Source organism: Typopeltis vanoorti, chromosome 20 (assembly GCF_054136105.1).
Source record: "Typopeltis vanoorti isolate ZY-2024b chromosome 20, IOZ_Tvanoo_1.0, whole genome shotgun sequence".
In the NCBI taxonomy this organism is placed as follows: domain Eukaryota; kingdom Metazoa; phylum Arthropoda; class Arachnida; order Uropygi; family Thelyphonidae; genus Typopeltis; species Typopeltis vanoorti.
Window position 1 is genome coordinate 40,585,803 of NC_143568.1, and position 20,083 is coordinate 40,605,885.

At 37.2% G+C, this 20,083-nt stretch overlaps 1 protein-coding gene across 3 annotated transcripts in view; it reads left to right on the forward strand.

The window, feature by feature from the left end:
- The window catches only part of LOC150095390 (ER degradation-enhancing alpha-mannosidase-like protein 1), a 409,738-nt gene that overhangs the window by 335,837 nt on the left and 53,818 nt on the right, over positions 1 to 20,083 (forward strand). The window lies entirely within an intron of this gene.

Here is a 20,083-nt window from a genome sequence, read left to right on the forward strand (position 1 = left end):
TATGTAATGTGCATATGTATATAATACATTACAGTGTATGTATATGTGGGTAATGCAATGTGTGCATAAGATCAAACATGCACTGCAGACTCATTATTATTATTTATATGGGCATTCCATGGAATCAAAAGATGCATTGCAAGAGGCCCACTCTATCTGTCAACACAATACCTATCATGCATCTTCTTAACCTATTCTATTGGGCCACTCACAACTACCTCTGGCAATCCATTCCACTCATTCACCACTCTCCTAGTCTGCACACCCTCACTAACCACACTTAGACACTTCCAAGTGTGACCCTTTGTTTTTCTCCTACTTCCCATGTATTGACAAATTTCTTGTGTGTCAATCTTATAGAATCCCTGTAGTAACATAAGTTTCTATCATTTTCCCTCTTCTCTGCCTGTTAGCTAAACTGCAACGCATACACCCTCAATCTGTCTTCATAGGGAACATTCCACAGACCCGTCACCAGCTTGGTCACTCATCTCTGAATCCTCTCTGCCTCCCAGTCCTCAAGAAACTCAGGTAACTAAATTTGTGCACAGTAATAATCATGTGGCCCAATCATAGCCTTATAAAGAGGAATAATAAGCACCCTATTTTTATTTCAGTGTGTTCTTAAGCATCCAAGTAATCTTCTGAGTTATTTCGCCAACCCTTCCAATATGTCCTCTGAATTTCAAATTTCTCTCCACCATTATCCCCCCCCCCCAGGATTCCTAACCTCATCAATTTGTTGTAAACTAGTACCATTAATACAATATGAAGTGTGTAATCTTTTCATCCCCCAGTGCATTACCTTACTACAATGTTGAATTGAAAACCATTAGGATAATGGTTTTCAATTCAACATTGAACTGAAAACCATTGTCCTTTGCCTACATTGCCAATTTATTTAAATCATCCTGTAAGATATTGTTATGACCTACTTAGCTTATTTTTGGTTCTTATGTGTGCTGTTAATTCTTATTACTTCCTTGTTAAACTTATCTCTTATTCCCATATATAATTTTCTAAATATAAGACACACTACACTAATTCCATTCTTTCTTTAAATCTCCCCTTTTTAACAAGCAGTCCTATTGGCCTCTCTATAGTTTAACCACGTGTAGGTTACTTAGTGTTTTAGGGCTTTGTCCTTGTTTGGGACGTGACCATTTACACATCATTCTAAAAGAGTCCATCCGACAAGCATTGACAAAATTTATATTATAACTGCGCCAGCCAATACTGAGGATAGATGGGACTCTTATCCAGGATGGTTCTCTCAGAATGATACACAATAATTAAACTATAATAAATTTTATGTTCAGTACTAATTTCTTGCATGCAGTCGTGGCTCCCTTTGTTTAATCATACACATGGGTTCCTCCCACTAAGTTCGTCAATGTTTTTATGAGCGGCTGTTTGAAATCATACATTAACAACAGGTCAGGCAGGTACTAAGAAACATATTTAATAAAATAGAGAAAATCATACAAGTAAGCATTATTACTAATTAATCTGAATTATTCTCAAGTAGGATCCTTGGTTCAATACTAATATACAAAGCATATAAATAAACTTGCATAGACCACCATTATAAGTATCTTAACATTATCTCATTAACATCTAACACACTTTTTACATTCATGTGGTCATTGGTTATATCACTCTACACACTTACTATTAATTCTTGCAAAATAAGCATGGCCTTGTTAGGCAGATAATTCTCGAACAAATGGGCCTGGGCCAAGTTGCAGATAGTTCTTAAAGTTCCCTGTAATTAGTCCACTTCACAAACTCTCTTAGGGAAACACACTCTTTCTTAACTGAAAATCACAATACAAAAGTCTACTTTACCGTCTCTGTATTGATGTTATGTCTTTCTTCTTGCCTTGTCTGGTCATCAAGGCTTCTTCACTTTGCCTTTCGTCTGATCACCTTCGATCCACTATATGGTTAGAACCTCGGCGGGAAAGGGGATATGGCTCGGGAGTATAGCCAGAACGGACGGCATCTGCTTGGTGTTCCTCCATTGCACGACATTGCACAGCTATCCTAGTGTCAGGAGGTAACTAGGCCGTTCTCAAACGCTGTGACAGATGAACCAATGCCTTCCACGGCCAGCCAGGAACTTCTCCGTCAGAGCGGACTGGACCCTACGTCCAAGAGAGGTCAGGAAACAGGACCCCCCCCCCCCCCAAAGCCTCGAGTGGGGTTTGCTTGCCCTTTTTGTTTTCGTTCTCTTCTCGGTGTTTCTCGGCTATCGCGATACCCGCCAACGCGGTCACGTGGGTTTACTTCATGGCGTCCAGCTCCCTCTATAACATCGCACATGCACATGTTGTGTTCTTCTTGGAAGGCACTTTAGTTTCTCTTTCCTATAACTACCTTCCCCCCTTTTTGGTATGCATAACACAGGACGGTTAAAGATTGAAATGGGGTTCTTAAATAGAATTAACAGCTTTATTTAATTCTTATATCTGACCCACATGCATCACAGGTTAGGTCTTACAAACATTTTTATACAATTTTGTACAATTTCTCGCTCTTAATTCTGATTTATATACATAAAGTTATCTTTCTAATCTATTGCCAACATGCCACATTCTCTGCCTATGTTTAATTAAAGTTGTGTCCTGAATAATTCGTGTTAAAACATTTCTTAGTTTATTCAGGACACAACAATATCTACATTAACTTTATCCACTATTGTCCTCCCTAGTTTTGCATCATCAGCAAACCTGCATATCCTAGGCACTCCACTAGTCATCCTCATTTGCCTTGATTCTACTCCACCATACCATGCCAGATTCCATTCCACTCCATGCCACAGCCTCATATCCATTTCTATTTACTCCACATTTATAATAGTTTTCCATGCAGTATTCTGTCAGATGCCTTTGCAAAGTCCAGCAGTATCATGGTGTAGCCATTTCCTTTATCCAGTTCTGCTGTCACCCTATTATAAAATGTAAATAAATTACTGAGGCAGGATTATAGACCAGTTTGTGCATCATCAGTAGTTAGTAAGATCTTGGACAAAGTAGTGAAGGACTGTATACAGCATTGGGCAGATGAGGGTAATGTTATCTGTGAGAGTTAACATGGATTTGTGAAGGGGCGCTCTTGTTTTAGCAATATGCTAGCCTTTTATGATAAAGTTGCAAGAGCAGTAGATGAGGGAAAGGCGTATACTGCCATTTTCTTAGACTTAGCGAAGGCATTTGACAGGGTGCCACATGATAAGCTGATAATTAAGTTCCAGCACACGGGTCTGGATGTCAGATTGGTCAACTGGATTCAGGATTGGCTGTCCGATAGGTATCAGAGAGTTGTGTATGGTGGAGCAGTTTCAAAGAAGCAGAGGGTTACAAGTGGGGTCCCACAGGACTCAGTACTGGGACCTATATTGCTTAACCTTTATATCAATGACATTGTCAGTGGATTGGAATATGCTGCAAGGGGATATTCAGTTGTTTACAGATGATGCAAAGCTGGGAAGGATTATTAGTAATAGTGCAGATGCGGCAGCCCTGCAAGAGGATTTGAATAAGCTAGATAGATGGGCAAATGAATGGGGGTGTCGGTTTAATGCAGCAAAATGTGTAAGGTCTTGGAGTTATGCTGGAGGAAGTAGGGGAGACAAGAGATCTGGGGTTGATGATTGATAGAAACCTGAAATTTAGGGGACATATTGCAAAGGTGGCGAAGCTAACACAGAGGATTGCTGCAATAATGAAAAGGACATTGGCCTGCAGAGATAAAACAGTTATCATTCCGTTGTATAAGACCCTGATCAGACCACACTTGGACTATTGTTCTCAGATTTGGTCCCCTGGATTTTAAGGGGATAAATTAACTCTGGAAATGGTACAAAGGCAGATAACAAAGATGGTTTCAGGACTGTACAATGATTGTTATGAGGATCGGCTGAGGGAATGTGGACTGCAGAGTTTGGTGGATAGAAGAAGGAGAGGTGATATGATTGAGACTTTTAAACTGTTGAGAAGTGGTTACAGGGTTGACACTGGGGAGTTCTTTCGCTTGGTTGAACAGTGGGAAGGAGTGATGACAAGAGGCCATCCCTTGAAGTTACGAAAGGAAACTGGTTTGACAGCTATTGAACATAACAAGGGTCTTCTTTAGGTTTATATTTAGCTGTTTTGCTAGCAATTTGGAGTTCATGGATACGAGTCTGTAATTCATGTGCAGTTGAAGCAAAGATAACTATGTCACCTGCAAATCCTAAATGGCTTAAATAGTTTCCATTTATCTTTTTATCTTCAGACCTTTTCCTTCCCAATCAAGAAGTTTAAATATTTCTTCTAGGCATGCTGTGAATAATTTTGGAGATATTGTGTCACTGTCTTATCCCTCTCTGTATTTCCAGAGTAGAGATGTTTCGATTGAAATGAATTGCTGCTGTGGTATTGGTGTACGCTGATTCGATTGTTCTGATGTATGGCTCCTCCACTTGTTGGTTTCGTAATGCTATAAGTATTGTACAAGTTTTTAGTGAATTAAAGTATTTTTCATAATCAATAAAACCAAGACATAGTGGTAATTGATATTCATTACACCATTTAATAATCTGTTGTACAACTTGAATATGGTCCATTGTACTAAAGCCACTTTGAAAGCCTGCCTGTTATTTTGGTTGTGCTAGATCTAGAGTTGTACAAAGTCTATGAGCCAAGACTTTTGTAAACACTTTGTAAATAGTAGACTGATGGGTCATTAGTTTTTTCGTCTTCTACTTAAACTTTTTTTATGTATCAGAATTAGGATACCCTTCTTCCATGTTCTTGGTACATCAGTTTTCTTCAGGCATGAAGTAAATAGTTTTGCCAAGGTTTTGTATATCATTTTTTCACCTGCTTTTAGAAGTTCAGCTATAACTCCATCCTCACTTGCAGCTTTTCCATTTTTCAAGCTTTGGATGCGCCACATAACTTCTTCTGGATAGTATCTGTGGTACTTTCTTCTTCATTTAATTGCCCTGTGAAGGAGTCTGCATAAGTATGCAAATTCTTTCCACACTAGCATTTTATCATCCACATTATTACTTTCAACAACTTCCTTCAAACTCTCATTTGTATTTCGTGTACTATCATTCACTGCTTCTGCTACAATCTCCACAACACTTTGACAATTCTGCCTTAAATCCATAATATCAGTTACTTCATTTTTTCATTGGTAACATGACTTGCATTTTTCTTATACTCACTTAAGAAACATTTCAGACAAATATTGTCTCCATTCATCCTGATATAATACTGAGTAAAACTCTTGATTTCTTTTTGCTATAGCACATCTCTCTCTGGTTATGGTCCCATCTTGTAGTTTGACTGCAACATCTGTTTATTGCTGTTCATCAATTGCTGTTTAGCTTTTTTGAGACTGTGGTTGTTTTCGATTGTTTCTTGTATGAATTTACAGTAGTATTTCCTTATTTCTTCCATGATACAATTTCTGATTGTTTTGCACAATTCATTGTATTCAATTTTATTCTGTAGGTTATTTGATTGTTTAATTTCTCTTTGTTTCTCCATAAGCTGTTTTGTTTCTTCAGAAATTTTGTCTCGTTTCTATTCTGTGATACCAGCTATTTCAAGTGAGCATTGTAAAAGGTTTTTGGTAATAATGTCATTACTTTCTGATGGATCAGCATTGTCATCTATAATAAGATTTTTAAATGTATTGTTTAGTTCATGTTGGAATATATATTTTTTAACGTTGAGTTTGTGTACATCCATGTTTTGCTTTGATTTTCAAAACATTTTTCTTCTTTCTTTTTGGCAGTTTATTTGAAACTTATTGCTTACCACGTGATAGTCACTTCTAATGTTGAAGGTGTTTATAACAGAACAGTCTTAAAAGATGTTTTTCTTATTGCTGAGGATAAAGTCAATTTCACTAGTTTTTTCCATTTGGGCTTTTCCATGTCCATAGCCAGTTCCTATGTTTTTTGAAAAAGGAATTCATGATGTACAGGTTTTATTTTTCTGCAAATTCTATTAACCTTGCTCATTCCCCATTGAGCTTTCATCTGATTGTTGTATACCAATCCTAGCATTAAAGTCTCCCATTAGAATTCTGAAATGATGTTTTCCTTTGTTATAAAGTTGGGATACATCATGATAGAAGGCTTCAATTTCTTCATCAGTATGACATATTGTTGGTGCATAGACTTGGATCTGAAGAGTGTATCTTTTTGAGATCTGAATAACAATACTTGCTATTTGATCCGATATACTGTCAAATTCTATTATGTTGTTCTTCAATTTTTTATTAATCATGAATCCAACTGCATTGATTCTTTCCTTACCTCATCATCATCATCATCATCAAATTCCTGCCATGTACCCTCAAGGGGTGTACAGGATATGATAGTACTACATGAAAAAAATTACATCATTATTAATTTCCTATCTACAATTTTCCTCCAAATCAGTCTGTTACTTGTCAACACTCCAACATTATCAGATCTTATATTTCTATCATCTAAAGCACTTTGTACCGCATCAATCCACCTATATCTTGGTCTTCCTCTGGGTCGTTTTGCTGCCAACCTGGCAGAGAACACTTGTTTTGCTAATCTTTCTTCGCCCATTCTGTTTAAGTGACCATAGCTCTGCTAACGCATTCCTGAATGCTGACAATGTCAAGTTCTTTCCTAATATCCTCATTTTTAATATGATACTGCCATTGATGCCATCTGTTCACGCCTATAATCTTTATCAGGACTCTCATATCTGTGGTCTCTAGTCTTTGGTCAAGTGTTTTACTTCTAACCCAGCTCTCAGATCCATAAGTTAAAACTGGTTTGAACACTGTCTTGTATACAGCTAATTTAGTGTTCCGACTAATTTCTCTCTTATTCCATATGAATTTATTCAATTGACTTCCCACCATACTGGCTTTGCTGATTCTGTTGTCTATTTCTATATTTAATTTACCATCTTCAGTAAAAATCGTGCCTAAGTAGCTGAAACGTTTTACTTGTTCGACAGGTTCTCCATTCACAACACAGTTGACATTTTCAATGATTCTGCCTATTTTCATTGTCTTTGTCTTTTTATTGCTGACCTTCATACCATATCTATTACAACAGTTATTCAATTTAGTCAGAGAATCTTGCAGACTTGTAGCGGATTTATTTAGAAGTATAACATCATCCGCGTAAAGCAAAGAGCTGACATTAACATCTCCAATTTTGATATCATGTTTAATACCACTTTCCTTCAATGTACTTCCTTCAATTCTAACTGCTGACTTACAACACAAATAAAGACTAAGTATTGCTTCATATAATGCCCCATTGACACCATATAACTGCAGCGTATTGAATAGCTTCTCTCTTGGCACCTTGTCATATGCCTTTTCTAGATCGACAAAACTTAAATACAGATCTTTGTTATATTCGCATGCTTTCTCGACTATTTGTTGTAAAGTCAAGATCTGATCCTGACAGCCTCTATTTGGCCTGAATCCAGCTTGTTCTTCACCAAGCTTTTCTTCCATAATTCTTCTCAACCGTTTCTCAAGTATACTAGCATAAATCTTGCCAGGAACACTCAGTAGAGAAATACCTCTGTAATTCTCACATTCAGTTTTATTTCCCTTTTAATATATGGGTACTATGAGAGCTCTACTCCAATCATCGGGAATTCGTCCCTCTGTCCAGGCTCTCTGAACTATGCAGTGCAGCCACTGTAAGACTCTTATACCACCATACTTCAGCATTTCTGGTCGAATATCATCTACTCCTGCTGCCTTTCCACAATTCAAGCCTTTGATGGCTTTTTCTACTTCAAGTATGGATATGTATTCCTGACTGCATGCCTGGTCAGTGTTTTTCACCACTGTGCTGTCATCACTGCTTGTTTCATTTAGCAGTTTTTCAAAGTAATTACTCCATACTTCAAGGGTATCTTTTTCTCCCATTTTCATGTCACCTTTATCATCTCTAATTCCTTTATTAGCACTCTTTCCTCCATTCTTAAGCTTCTTCAACAACCTCCAGAATATTTTGCCACCTTCTTGATATTTATTTTCTATATTCTTGCCAAAGTCCTCCCATGACTTTTGTTTAGCTAGTTTTACACAGTGTTTAGCATTCTTGCATTTGTCTCTATATTCTCTAAGAGCACAAGCTGACTTATTTGACAGGAACTTTTGATATGCTTTCTTCTTTTCCTTCAATGCCTCTTTAACTTCCTGTGTCCACCAGAGAGTTCTGATTTTTTTATCCTTACAGACAACCTCACCACATGCCTCTCTGGCAGAATCAATCAATGTTTTCTTCAGAGTTTGCCACTGAATCTCCAAGGTTTGATTCCTGTTCTCAAACTCTTTCATTTTTTCTTCAATAATCTTTGTGTATTTTAGTCTACAACTCACATCTGAGAGCTGCTCAACTTTTATTCGCTTTAAAACTTTCTTACATGTTATTCTTTTCAATATGAAATTCAATTTTATCCTGCTCAAGACTAATTAGTGATCACTTCCAATTTCAAATCCTCTGTACACTCTGGTGTCCTGCACCAGGGAGAAAAAACATCACTATCAACAATAACATAGTCAATGAGACTTCTTATTCCTTGCCTCTTCTCTCCATGTGAATTTGTGCACATTTTTATGTTGGAACATGGTGTTAGTAATAACCAGTCCATGTCCTGAGCAGAAATCCAACAGATATTTGCCATTATTATTAGCTTTGCTCTTTTCTCCAAATTTTCCCAAAATATTTTTGTATGTCTCACAATCATTTCCCACTCTGCTATTTAGATCCCCAACAAGGACCAACTTTTCATTTTTCATTGTGTCAGTTGCTTTTTCTAAAGCCTCAAAAAATTCCTCCACTTCTACCTTAGTAGAACCTTCTGTGGGACCATAGGCACAAATAAGTCTCATTGTCCAGTTCCCCATTCTCATATTTGCCCACATTACTCTACTTGAGACTGCCTGCCATTCAAGAAGATTGGCCTCGTATTTTGTGTTGAATACTATGGCTACTCCTTCTTTTCCTTGATTGTCATTGCCTGAATATAACATTTTGTATTTATTGCTCAGAAAGATCTCACCAGTTTTGGTCTTTTTTCAGTCACTCCTATTATGTCGATCTGGTACTTATCTAATTCCTCAGCTAGCTCCATTTCTTTGCCATTCAGGCTTCTTACGTTGATAGTACCGATCTTTAACTCTGGTGATGTTGAGTTGGGGTTTATTTTCAGATTTGTTCCAGTAGCTGACTTTTCGCTGTTTGGCCTGGTTCCCTGGCGAAAACAACGGGGGCCTTGTTTAACCGGGCGATGCCCCAGCCGACATGAAATTTTGTCATGTTGTACCATCATTCTATATTTTGGATTAACCAATAAGAAGTACAGTTTGGTCGGCTAAATCCCAAATTGCCAGCCCATCCTCGTTCGTTCAGTATCCAAGTAGATACCCAACAGGGTGCACCACGAGAAGGTGAGGATTGGACATTAGGTCAGAAGCCCTGGTCGGTTCTCCGCATTCCTTTAAAGGCTATGTGGAGGTCTCCTCTCAGTTATACAGCTTTGACCCTTAAGCACCCCTCTTTCCTTACCTTGGTGTCTATAATACATTATGTCTAAATTTTTTAATTGAAGAATTTCTTTGCTATTATGTCTAACTTCACACAGTCCGAGAATGTCTTATTTTAGTCATTTTAGGTTCTTCAGTTACTTCTTTATCCTTGCTTCACTGCTCAGAGTCCTACAGTTTAAAGTTGCGAGGTTTAGTTTCCAGTGGCAGCGTGATCTGGTTACCCAGGGATTCTTAGCACCCTCTGCCTTCATGTTTGACTGCTTGCTGTTGTAGGTAGTAACAATCTTGCCTCCTGGGAACGAGGGCCATTTTATTTCTGTTTGATTCATCTTGGAAGGTTAGGCCATAATTCACTGCACTGGCCTACTATGTGTGTGTTGGTGAATGGCAATATTTTCACATGGGATTGCCAGTCCCAAAACCACTGGTCCATGGCTTTTTATTCAATTTATTCAGAGTTGCCCTAACATCCAACAGATGGTAGTCAGGGTTTTCCACCATCTTGGATGCACTCAGTAGCCAGTGGGAGCCACGAGTTTGAAAGAATATTGCACAGTAATAGTTGATTAAACAACAACACTTAACAGTACGGCAGGCACTACTAAGTATGATGCTAGCTCCCTCTTATTATAATTGTTTTCTTTTTTATTTATCGACTTCACACACGAGTTTAATAAATTTAGCGTGGATTTATTATATAAAAAAATTATGGTGACAACTACTGTATTGTAATAAATTAATGTCTACTTTCGAACCCTTTACATTAAGGTTGTCATTAGGAATATACAGCATGCACACGCACGCACACGTTGTTATTAGAAATACACACTGGGACAAAAGTTACATTGTACCTCACCATTACTACTTTGGTGAATTGTTGCCCCTACCCTAACTGTTAATGAGGGGTGGGAGAGAGCAAGGAGAAATATAAGATAAAATTAAATCAAATAAATGCAACTTTTACATATCTGGAACTATATCACTATTATACCATGAAGCATTGTTATGAATAATCAAGGGTTGTAATCTAGCTCCCTCCTCGTGGTGCACCCTGGGTAATGCTAATTGAGCTAGAGTGATTTGGCAGCCAGTCTAACACTTAGTTCTTCTGGCTAAGGCATGCAGTCAAATGATACTGATTTTTCTAATTTTATTGATGATGCTGACAAAAAAGTGCGATTGAGCCTTAAGATGTGTCAACTGAATATTGGGGGAATTAACAGAGCAAAATGTGACTATCTCTGCAAAATACTACAAGAAAATAACATTGACGTTGTGCTTCTTCAAGAAACACATGCTGAAAACGAAGATGATCTTAATAGAAGAGGAAAAATAGCTGGTTACACCCTGATTGGTGCTACATACCACCGGAATTATGGCATTGCAACATATATTAAAGATGATGTAGAAAATGCTTCTGTCCCTACAATGAGATGTGATAACAGTACCCATCTTGTCAGTGTGAAATTCACAACATAATATTAGTCAGTGTCTATAAACCTCCTTTAACATCATGGTCTATAGATGTGATACCTACTTATCAACATCCAACAGTATGGATTGGTGATTTTAATAGCCACCATGAAGAATGGAAGTACCGTGATAACAACTGCGGTACTTCCCTCGTTCGATGGGCAGAAATAAATAATATGCACCTTGTATTTGATGCCAAGGATGGAAATACCTTTATATCAGCAGCATGGCAAAGGGAGTCTAATCCGGACTTATGTTTTGTTTTATTAAACACAGAAGGGCAACCATTACCAGCAAGACGATATGTATTTTCTAACTTTCCACAGAGTCAACATCGACCGGTGTTACTAGAAATTGGTATGACACTACCTATAGCAAGATCCTTTCCACGACCGCATTGAAATTTTAAAAAAGCAAATTGGAGACATTTCACAAATGAATTGGATAAATGTGTTCGTTGGATACCTGCTAGAGTTGCAGTGTATAAGAGATTTGTAGGAGCGATCATATCAACTGCGAAAAAATATATCCCTAGAGGTTACAGAAAAGATTTTGTCCTCAGATGGAATGGAGAGAGTGAAAATCTCTATAGAGAGTTCCTCAAAAGTGAAGATCCTGAAATAGCAGATGAATTACTACATAGTCTGAACTCATCTCGAAAAACAAAATGGATTGATAATGTTGAAATCCTTGACTTCAAACAATCAAGTAGAAAATCTTGGAATCTTCTCCAACAACTATCCACAACTAAACTACCTAAAAGAAAAAGCATAACCATCTCCCCTGAGAAACTAGCTAATCAAATTGTTAATATGTCAAGGGCACCTAGAGATCATGAACATACCAAGAAAGTTAAGAAAGAACTTAGAGCTTTAAAAACAAATGCACCTGCTTTCTCACAATATGCCTCAATCTTCATTATAGATGAAGTAAAAGCCATCATAAAAGATATCAAAGCAGACAAGGCCCCCAGGCTTGGACGGTGTCCATCCTGAATTTCTGGTTAATAGCGGTCCAAATGTTATAAAATAGCTCTCTGAATTCTTTTCTGATATATTATTGACTGATCTACTACCTAGCCAGTTTAAGAAGTCAAAAATAGTTGCTATTCTTAAACCTGGAAAACTGCCCCAGGAGGCAAAAAGTTTCAGACCTATTGCTTTATTGAGTTGCACCTATAAAATGTTAGAACACCTTCTGTATAACAGATTGTCCATACCAATAATGCAGCATGTCCCGAACGAACAAGTTCATTTTAGAGAAAAACGTGGTTGCTGTGATCAAGTGCTCACTTTAACATCATACATAGTAGCTGGATTCCAGAAACAAGAGAAAATGAGAAAACATTGGCTATCTTCTTGGACCTGACAGCAGCCTATGATACAGTATGGCATGAAGTCTTATATACAGATTTCTTAGCATTGTCCCATGTAAACAGACTGCACACTTAATTTCCTGCATGCTCACAGAACGTTTCTTTTAAGTTATATTAGGAAATAAAATGTCCCGACAACAAAAATTTAATAATGGTCTTCCACAAGGGTCAGTGGACTATACACACGACTTGCCTGCTACCATCGTACGCAAGTTCTGTTATGCTGATGATACTGTAATTGCCACTTGACACAAAAACATGAGTCAGGATGAAGAGGCACTTACAAAATATTTGAAAACAATAGGTGAATATTATAATGGAGGCTCCATTATAATATTCACCTATTGTCCTTCTGGAGCCTCTATAAAAATGGAGGCTCCAGAAATATCAAGCTTTCACCTTAATAATCACATGGCAGTTGTCACTTTGCATTTTATAACCTTACTTTATAACCTATACACACGACTTGCCTGCTGCCATCTCATGCAAGTTCATTTATGCTGATGATACTGTAATTGCCATTTGACACAAAAACATGAGTCAGGATGAAGAGGCACTTACATAATATTTGAAAACAATAGGTGAATATTACAAAAAATGGAGGCTCCAGAAGTATCAAGCTTTCACCTTAATAATCACATGGCAGTTGTCACTTTGCATATCTGCTTTGAAGGATGTTTACTATGACACAATAAGTTTCCAATGTACTTGGGCATGACCCTGGACTGCACGCTCTGTTACAAGCAACACCTAACAAACGTTTCTGCTAAATTAAGAACCCTTAATAACATAATACAAAGACTAATAAGCATGACATGGGGAGTAACAGCCGATAATCTATGGATTACAGCTCTTGGTCTAGTTTTCTCTGTTGCCGAGTATTGCTCACCAGTGTGGCTAAATAACACACATGTTAAACTTGTTGATAACCAACTAAATAATACAATGAGATTGATTTCTGGCACAATTAAATCAATGCCCACACACTAGCTTCCAACTCTTAGCAACATTGTTCCACCAAGTCTGTGCAGGACTAAAGCGCTCTCTTACAGGGGTATAAGAAAATCTTGGAGAACACAGCCTACCAATACACTTAGATCTCCCAGACTTAAGTGTATGATGATTGAGATCGAGACATCCACCACCACAATTATCTCAACTACTACTACTACAATCTACCTTCAACCTGAAGCAAAAGTGGCAAGAACAGTGGGAGAGCCAGACAAATGATATCACAAAATTTTCTCTCAAAAAAATTACAAGAAAGTTTTGATGCTTGCTCACACCTCCCACATAAATCCTGGACTCAGCTTAATAGAATACGAACTGGTCATGGTGTATGTGTGGACATGCTTTTTAAATGGTGTAAACGATCATCCCCTACATTGTGATTGTGGAGCTCAAAGACAAACTGTGGACCATATTGTGACCCAATGTTATCGTAGAGCATATTCAGGAGACAAATTGGGCTTTTTTAAGTGCTACACCTGAAGCTATGAACTATTTGACCAATATGGATGTAACCTTTTAATTTTATTGGTTTTTAAAATGACAGTGTATTGTACTGAATGTTTTGTTATTCGTGCCATACGAATAAATAAATAAAATTTGTTATACATCTAGATGGGCTAATTTTTTGCATAGTTTAAAAGTAGCTTTAATATTGGATATTCCCTTAATGCAAGAGATGCTGTGGCTTTGTTGTAATCTTTATTTTTGTGTATATTATTGAGATGGATTCTGTTTGTTTTCCTGCTACAGCTATTTCTTTATAAAGGTTTTGCTTATTTTAGAGCCTGCTCATTAAAGCAAATTGTTAAGCTCTGTTTTTCAGGGCACTTCTATACCTAATCTTTGTGTTGACAGTATAAGATCGAATGTGTATGTATTGGCCCATGTGCATATTTAAGGTAGCCAGAGAAGGATAGAAGATGTCACGAATGTCCCAAACACATCACAATTCTTCTTTTGCAGGACAAATATCCAATATCATGGTCTTTGTCAATATGCTTTGTTCTGGTTATTTTGTGTGATAGAATAATGTCTATTGTAAAAAAATAAAAAATTAAAAAAAAGAAAAGAAAAAAAAGAAAAAAAAAGTGCTGCTGTGGACCTGTCCACTCCTCTCCTCACCTCTCCCCTCCATAGTTAATTTTTAATTGGAACATTTTGCACAGTGAGTTCTATTTTCAGCCTTAGAAACCCAAAGTTTGGCTCAGACAAGTTAGCTATATATATTTGCCATTTGGCTACACAAAAGTCTAAACACTTGACAATTTCAACAAACAACACAAACACATTGAATTCACCATCAAGAACTTCAACACTTCCTCTTTTGGATGTGCTTGTTATATGTCTTCCCTCTGGCTGTGTATCCTTCATGCACTATTGTAATCTTACACACATATGCCAATATATGCATGCACATAGACTATCATCATCTATAACAAAAAGTAGGTGCCATTGGCTCCCTCAAAAATAGGAGCCTTAACAGTTCGTTCATTTGAACAGGCTTTAAAAATGAACGACAAACTAAGCAAAATCTTTGCGAAGAATGGCTACATTAGCTCCAGTCTATTACCTACCCTCATTCTCCTATACATAAATGACCTACCTTAATCACCACCAATTCTGTCTAGGGTTTCTAATTTCCCAGTATTTTTTAATCTTTGGGAATCAGGAGAAACTAATGGAAATTCTAAGAATTCTCAGGCATTCCCAATAATTTTATTTTATTGATTTAATATTTGCAGTTCCTCTTAAAAAAAAATTTTTGTGTTTATTCTAGTGTTAAGATGCTGTAATAATTAACTGCTAATTTTAGTGCAGTTTATTATTATAGTATTTAATATTATAATACCAAAATATTATGCTGGCACAGTGGCATTCAGATAGGTGACATTATATTTCTTGAAAACCACTGAGTTTGAGATTCACACAAAAGAAATTCTAAGTATGTACTAATGCTGAGAAAAAATTAATAACTACATTTATTGATAAAATAGAATTTTGAAAACCACTAAACGTTAATTGCTCACTCAGAAAGAAGTTTGAATTTTTGTTTAGTTGCAAATAAATCTGAAAAAGAAAAATTTGTTTCATTTTGAGTTGATATAGGTCTAATTGTAAGTAGTACATATGAGTTTTTGGGTTCAATGCCAGTGTACATGTCACTCCATATAAGTCTATTTCACTTTTAAACCATATATATTCTTCGAATATTTAATTTTAGTAATAAGGTGCAACACTTTTCAACTACTTGTCTACGGAAATATCACTTCTGCATTACTTCAATCTTGGTATCACTTCTGGATCTGGCTCCCACTGATGAGACATCAATAATGGTCAAAACTGGTCTGGGTAGTGGCCCTTGCATTATGGAATACTAAGGCAGTCGATGTGGAGTCATTAACCTCTATATACAAGTAACTTAGTCATGAAGTGACTTCACATGCAAACTGTTTGCTTACACTTGGATAAAGGATGAAACAAAGAATATCACTTCTCGGCATCTTTAATTTAAACCACGTGTATATAAGTCCATAATTACATGGATGAAAAGTTTCCATTGATGAACTGAGGAAAATATCACCACCAAGCACACATAGATAAACAGATATACTTTGGGATGAGGTTGTAAATGCAGTAAAATATCTGATATTATAAAAGCCCTGGGAATGATGAGATCACTGGAGAGATGTTGAAACATGGTGGCAAGGTGATAATAGACAAACTGTACTGGCTCTGTAGCATGGCATAGGAAGAAGGCAAAACACCAAAAGAATGGACAAGATTAATCCTGACATCTATTCTCAAAAAAAAAAAAAAAAGGAAGCAAAATGGACCACAACATTTAGTGATGTAAATGCTGTTCTCCAACCAACAGGCTGCGAACTCGAATCTGGCTGTAAACATGGCTGTTTGTAATTGTCTTTGGGTGGGAGATGAATGTCATTGCCTGGTGTGAGATTATCACCCTGCTTATTGAAGGCCTGAAGTGGTTTGTAAATGTTCAATGTTTGGTCTCTAGAGCAGGGTTTCTAGCCTATGTGAAAAAAAAAAAAATATATATATATATATATATATATATATACACAAGATAAAATATGTAATTGATCAAAACAGGGAAAAAATATCCCTAGCCCACCCATGGTAAAAAAAAATGTACTATAGGTTTACAATAACCTTTTGTGAGTGGAATCAACATTTAAAAAAAAAAAAATTTAATGAGCATAGGATAAAGAGAATGCATGATATTAAGAATTCAAGAGGAACATAAACCACACACTCACCAGATTTCTTAATTGTGGAAAATCAGGTCTTTATGCACTTCAAATGTGACATAGTTCATTGGAAAGGCATCCATTCTTTACAAACTAAAATTCATAGAGGCATGTGAGATGCTAATTCATCATCTCAACCTCAACAAGAATGATGGCTTAAGGGTACCAAGGAGGTGGATGACCCATCTGCAACCCAAAAAACATCTGGTGACAAGGATTATAAAAGAAGAGTACTGTAGAACTCCAACAATTCCCAAAAGTTAAGTGCAAAGCAACCTGATATTTCATACCCAAACAAGCAGGAATAGAACTATAGGTTCCTCAGCTAAAAACAGGACTCAGAATATAACAGGATTTTATAGAAATAGCTCTGTGAAACAGCAATTGATATGGTTTCACATATGTGGAAGTTGTATTTTTTTTTTTTTTTCACTTTACCTCTCACCAGAGGTTAGACTAGAGGATAAACAGTTGATGAAGGTAGTAATCATGTAGCACACTGTAGTGAATTGTAAAATATCTGTTTCTGTATAACCGATGCTTTAAGTTTCAGACCATCAGTATGTGCATATAGATTGTAGCTTCAAATGGCTTATGTGGAAAGGCTTATGTGTTCACAGTAACTGTTATTTATTTTCATGGTATTGATGACAACACAGAATGATAAGAAAATAATATAAACTTATTTGCTGATATTTCACTGTTATTATATCCAGCATCTTCAGAGCACAATAATAGTTTGTCACAGTATGTGAAACAACAAAAATTTGGTATAACAGTAGGACTAGTTTAAAAAAATTGTAACAGACAACACAAGGAACTAAAGTCCTAATTAGGCACCATCTATATTGTAAAAGAGAAAACAAATATTAATTAGATCTTAAAATGATTGTTTCCCAGATTTTTGGTAAATTTATACAGCCATACTTGTTGAGGTTTGAAGTATGTTTTAAAGCATCTGTTGATTACAAAAAAAATCTCTCTCTCTCTCTCTGACTTATGACTTCTGTGTAGCCTTGTTAACATCTGCCTTGGTGAACATAAAAAATATATCTGGCACTGTCGTTAAGGCAAGTCGGGTCTAGCAGACCATGCCTTGAATACCATTTCACACAACATCAATTGGAAGAAAACAAAAGCGCTACACAGAAGTCATTATAAGTCAGAGAGATTGCTTTTTGGAATCAACAGACGCTTTAAGTTTAAGATAGAGTTCCAAGGGAGTGGAAAGAGGGCAAAATAATTCCCTTGCACAAGGGATGTTCTAAGACTGCAGTAGCAAATTATAGACCAATCAGGATTTCAGGCATGGTGGTAAAAGTATTAGAAAAATTAGCCAAAAAGAATATTCAAGAATGGGATGTTTGAGGGTCAATATTGCTTTATGAAGGGTTGGTCATTCCTTAGTCATTTGCTAACTTTTTATAATAGAGCACCAGCTGAGTTGGATAAAGGAAATGGATACACGATGATTTTGCTGGATTTTGTAAAGGCATTTAACAGAATATCACATGGTACTCTGTTATGCAAATTAGAACAAATAGGAATGGATATGACATTGGTTAAGTGGATATGAGGGTGGCTGCTGGACATATATCAAAAAGAGGTATATGGAGGGGGCAGAATGAAGGCAAAAACAGGTAAACAGTGGTGTGCTGCAAGGTTCAGTGCTGGGACAATTGCTGTTTAATTTGTGCATACATGATATAGGAAATAACCTGAAAGCAAATATCCAGTTGTTTGCTGATGATGCGAAATTAGGTAGAGTAATAGTTAATCTAGGCAATGTGGAGAGTTTGCAGGATGATTTATTATTATCATTCACGTCTCCATGGAGTCAAAAGACTCATCGCAGGAGGTCCCTCTTAGGAAACACAAAGTCTATCATACCACTCCTTAAACTCATTGACCGTTCTCGCTCTCACCACTCTATCAGGCAGTGCATTCCATGGTTCAACCACCCTCCTTGCAAAGAAACCACTCTTCACCCTCTTGCTTACAGTTCCCTTTTGTAACTTCCAGGGATGGCCCCTGGTATTCACTCTTTCCTGCTGTTCAACCAAGCGAAAGAACTCCCCAGTGTCAACCCTGTAACCACCTCTCAACAGTTTATAAGTCTCAATCATATCACCTCTCCTTCTTCTATCCACCAAACTCTGCAGTCCACATTCCCTCAGCTGATCCTCATAACTAACATTGTACAGTCCTGAAACCATCTTTGTTATCTGCCTTTGTACCCTTTCCACAGTTAATTTATCCCCTTCAAATCCTTGGGACCAAATCTGAGAACAATAGCCTAAGTGTGGTCTGATCAGAGTCTTATACAACGGATTGATAACTCTTTTATCTCTGCAGGTCAGTGTCCTTCTCATTATTGCAGCAATCCTGTGTGTGTTACCTTCACCACCTTTGAAATATGTCTCCTAAATTTCAGGTTTCTATCAATCATCAACCCCAGATCTCTTGTCTCCCCTACTTCCTCCAGTATAGCTCCTCCCATAGAGTATGCAGCATCCCATCGATGTGTCCCAAACCTCAAGACCTTACATTTTGCTCTATTAAACCGAAATCCCCATTCATTTGCCCATCTGTATAGCTTATTCAAATCCTCTTGCAGAGTTACCACATCTGCACTATTACTAATAACCCTTCAATGCTTCTCATCATCTGCAAACAACTGAATATCCTCCTGCAATCCACTGACAATGTCATTGATATAAAGGTTAAAAAATATAGGTCCCAGTACTGAGCCCTGTGGGACCCCACTTGTAACCCTCTGCCTCCTTGAAACTGACCACCATATACAACTCGCTGATACCTATCGGACAGCCAATCCAGAATCCAGTTGACTAATCTGACATCCAGACCCATGTGCTGCAACTTAAATATCAGCTTATCATGTGGCACCCTGTCAAATGCCTTCGCTAAGTCCAAGAAAATGGCAGTATATGCCTTTCCCTCATCTACTGCTCTTGTAACTTTATTATAAAAGGCTAGCATATTATTAAAAGAAGTGCATCCCTTAACAAATCCATGTTGACTCTCACAGATAACATTACCCTCATTTGTCCAATGCTGTATAGGGTCCCTCACTAATTTCTCCAAGATCTTAACAACTACCGATGACACACAAACTGGCCTATAATTAGACACTTCCAGTCTGCTAACTCCCCCCCCCCCCTTTATGCAATGGCACTATCTTACCTTCCTTATATTCCCTGGACACCTTTCCCACAGCCAGACTTTCATTGAAAAGCCAGGTCAAAGGCTCTGTCAGTTTTTTAGCACATTCTCTCAAAACTCGTGGTAAAATACCCTCTAGTCCCACTGCTTTACTGACATACAGAGCACTCAATATTTGGAACACACTCTCCTCCTGCACCTCTAA